Here is a 4,822-nt window from a genome sequence, read left to right as displayed (position 1 = left end):
CGAGCTGAGCCGGCTGGTTTTTTCAAAATTTTAATCGGTTTTTTTTTTGTTCAGTTTTTTCAGTTATTTTTTTTCCGGTTTTCTCAGTTTAATCGGTTTTTCGGTTTTTTTACTCACCCTTATGGGTCATGCAAGCAAAGCCAATGCTTAACTCATCAAGGAAAGGGTTATATATGGGCTTTTATTCTTTTTCGGTTTAATGAGGTAGATGATATATGACCTGCTTTAATTATTAGAAAAAAATTAAACAATGTGTCATTTAGAATTCTTAAAAATTAAGTCATTGGTGTGTCCAAATAAATATAAAACCAAAAAACCTATTTTGAACCAATATTTTACCAAAAAAAACCTAGAAAACATTTTATAAGCCGTCTTAAATCATTCTATGACCTCCAAAAGTGCAAAAAAACATATTAAAACTTGCAACCAACATAAAACCAAAATCTTTAAGAGCTCATATATATTTTTCTAATTGTTTTCAAGATAAAAAAACACATAATCTTAACCACTCTCAATATAATAAGACTATTTAACATAAAAATTGACTGTTTTGATGGTTAAAATTATTATCGATAATAATTTTTTCTCTTCAAATTGAGACTTGACAACGATCTTTCCTTCCTCCACCAAAAAATAACTAGAAATAAAAAAAATAAAGTTTAGTATCAAAATTTATTTTAAAAAAGTTACAAGAATCGATTCTATATTTTACCCATGTTTTTCACTTCAATCCAATTTTTTCAATTCAACCATTCATTAAAAAAAAAAAACATCCAATTGAGTTTAACAATCATATGAAAAAAGGTTTGATGAACAAAATAATTTTTTTAAAAAAAAAATTATACTATTATAATTTATGGTGAATTGTGAAACGGTAGACAGTAAAAATTGCTAGAATATTTTACCCCAAACTTTAGTTTTTATAACTTTTTTTTTTCAATTCAACCATTCATTCCAGGAAAAAACACTTAATTGAGTTTAAATCTAAGCTCAAAATGGCCCAATCATGTAAAATGAAAAAAAGTTTAATGATTAAAATAATTTTTTTAAAATTATACTATTATAATTTATGGTGAATTGTAAAAGGATAGACAGTAAAAATTGCTATAATATTTTACCCCAAAGTTGTTAATTCTTTTATTTGGTTTTTGGGCTATGGTGGTCGTGCCTTCTGCTTCTTCCACCTAATACACTGTTTGTTTATTATAATTTATTTTATGAGGCAATCCATGTTTCAATCTACAAATCATTTCCTCGTTGTGTTTTGTTGGTAGTCCAATAAAAAAGAAAGCCATCAAGTATTTGATCGAAAAATACTAGAAAAAAAATATAATAATATTTTTAGAATGAATTTTCTTTTTTATTAAAAAAGTATATAAAAATATGATCTCTTTATTTTTACAATCTTCGGTTCTTCTATACAAGTTTCTGCTTCTTCTTTTTTCCTTTCGCTACAAGAAGAAAGATTCTTTTATACACACACACAGATATATTGAATTATAGTTGAGTCAAGATTAAGTTTATGATATTCACAATTTATCTCTTACCACTGATTAATTAATTATTAAAAAAAAAAAAAACAGTTTACTTGTAACATATTCATTATGTTAAAATTAAACTGTCATTCTTAATGAACAAAGTTGATGTTCTATTTTTTTTATATTTGAAATGATATATTTTGGTTTCAGAATATTACAGCTTGTTATTTTAAGATTGTACTATCTTATATATATAATTTAAAATTTTAATTTAATATACATAATTCAAATTCATAAATAAATTAATTTTAAATTATGTATTTTAAATTCCAAACATAATATCAAATAACGGAATATAATTTTAAAATTTAAACATTTCTATCCAGCAACTATTAGATTGTTAGTTCATGCTATTATATAAGTCTGATTAATTTTTTAATATAAAAAAAACATCCAAGTATATCTAATATTTTTCTAGTATAAAAAAATAAATTGTGTGGAACTTGACTTTATTAACTCAATAGGTTCAAAAATAACTTGGTTGACTGGTAAAAACATAGTTTGATTAAAAAAATCAAGATAACATATTAGATTGACTCAGATTAACTCGGGTTAACCTTACAAATCTATGACATGGATAATAAAACTATGATAACCATATAAAATAAATAAAAGTCAATTATAAAGCTTACTTCTTAATAAATTCATTGTTGGATGATGAAGTTTGGGAAAAAATTCAATTTAAAAAAAAAAACAATAAAACAACCTCAATGTACATGGATTAACTCACAAAATCAGTAACTCAAGTTATAAGGCGGTGATAACTTCACATAAAATAAATTGAAACAAATGACAAAGCCTAAAGCATTATAAAATAGATGTTGGATGATAAAATAAATAAAAAATATTAAAATTTTTTATATGAATATACTCGAATTATAAAACAACTTAATATTTAAAGGAAAAGCTAATAAAAACAAAAAAAAAATCAAGTAAATTGGGTCACGAGTTAAGTTGAGAAGTAAAATAATTAAAAAAAAAAGTTGTTAAACTCAATAAAGTTCATGATCTAAGTTACGGGTTTAGTAGGTCAAGCTGCGATATTTAAGTCGATCTAATATATCATTATCTCGATATTAAAATAAAATATCATGTCATTTAAAAAAAAACCAAACTATGTTTTTTACAGGTTGTTTGAATTATATTTAGACTCATTAAGTTGATTGTATTATATTCGAATAATTCTTACCCAAGTTAATTTTAAACTCATGTTAGATAAGAAATCGGGTAAAAAGATTTTAAATTTGACCAACTAAATTGAATCTAATAATAATGCCAAATGTTTTTGTTAGGACCTAAATATTTTGTTTTAAGTTAGAAAAAAAATTAATCCAAAATGACATTAACATCTTCAAATGGTCCATTTATAAAATATTTAAAATTTTTCAATATAGAATTACAACATTAACAAATACTCTAAAACACGTAGGTTTTCACTTTAGTAGTTTTTTAATATTTTTTTTCTTTTTTTTACTTAAAATTGACTTTTTCTTCTTTTTTTTTTATTTTTTTTTCAAAATTATATTTACTAATTTTTTTATATATTGAACTGGTTAAAAATTTAATTATATAGTTTTTTTTCTTTAAAACATTGTGGATTGCTATAATATTCTCATATATTGGTTTTTTTTCAAAATGATCTTCGTAGATTTTATTTTTTTATATTAAGTTGGTTGAGAATTTAGCTTTATAGTTTTTTTTTAAAAAAAATATAAATTGCCACAGTGTTTCCCCTATATAGTTTTTGTTTTGCTGCAATGTTTCCTCACATATTTTTTTAAAAATTATCTTTATTAAATTTATTTTTTTAATATTGAGCTGGCTGATAATCTAGCTTTAGCTTTCCCCACATGTTTTTTTATTTTTTTTCCAAAATTGTCATTTTTTACATATTTTCTTTTTTGTTTTGTTTTGTTTTTTTCATAATTATTTTTGTTGATTTTATTACTGGTTGAAAATTTAGTTTTTTAGTTTTTTTTAAAAAAACACTATAACTTTCCCCACGTGTTTTTTTTGTTCGCTTTTGTTTCTTTTTTTTTTACATGTTTTTTTTTTCATTTTTTTTTACCAAAATTGACTTTTTAAAAAAAATAGTCTTTTTGGTTTTTTTATATATATTAAGCTGATTGAGAATTTAACTTTATAGTTTTTTTTTTTAAAAAAAAACACTATGGATTGCTATAGTGTTTCCCTTACATGGTTTTTGTTTATCTGCAGTATTTCCCCCACATATATTTTTTTTAAAAAATTATCTTTATCGAATTTATTTTTTTAATATTAAGTTAATTGAGAATTTAGTTTTAGCTTTAACTTCCCCCATGTTTTTTTTTAATTTTTTTCCCAAAATTGTCTTTCTTCTTTATATTTTTTTTCATAATTATTTTTATTGATTTTATTTTTTTTTACTATTGAGTTGATTGAAAATTTAGTTTTTTAATTTTTTTCTTTAAAACACTATATTGCTACAGTGTTTCTCTATATGGTTTTTTATTAAATAATTTTTTTTCAGAATTATCTTTGTCGATTTTATTTTTTTGATATTAAACTGATTGAGAATTTAACTTTGTAGTTATTTAAAATACTATAGATTGCTATAGTGTTTTCCTACATAATTTTTGCCTTACTACAGTGTTTCTCCACATGTTTTTTTAATCGATGTTTTTTTTTCCAAATATGTTTTTATCAAATTTATTTTTTTTCATACTCAGCTAGTTGACAATTTAGCTTTTTTTAAAAAAAAATATCGTTGATTGCTGCAGTGTTTTTTTATATAATTTTTTTAAATTGTCTTTGTTGTTTTTATTGCTTTTAATATCGAGCTGGTTAAAAATGACAACTGTAGATTTTCTTATGAAATATTATAAATTGTTATAGTATTTCCCTACATGTTTTTTTCCTTTTGTTTTTTTTATATTTATCAAAATTACCTTTGTTGATTTTTTTAATATTAAGCTGGTTGAGAATTATAATTGTATATTTTTTCACAAAACACTATAGGTTGCTACAGTGTTTTCTTAAATGATTTTAATATTTAGCTGGTAAAAAATTTAGCTTTAACTTTACCACATGTTTTTTTCTATTTTTCTATTATTTGTTTTTTGCTTTTTTTCTTCCAAAATTGTCATTTTTTTAATATTTTTTGTGTGTTTTTTATAATTATTTTTATTGATTTTATTTTATTTTAATATTGAATTGGTTAATAATATAACTTTATAATTTAAAAAAAAATATTATAAATAATAATAATTTTTTTTATATAATTTCTTGCACAAATCCACGCTAAC

Source organism: Populus euphratica, unplaced genomic scaffold (genome assembly GCF_000495115.2).
Source record: "Populus euphratica unplaced genomic scaffold, PopEup_1.0 scaffold85.1, whole genome shotgun sequence".
NCBI lineage: Eukaryota > Viridiplantae > Streptophyta > Magnoliopsida > Malpighiales > Salicaceae > Populus > Populus euphratica.
Note: the sequence above shows the minus strand (reverse complement) of the source record.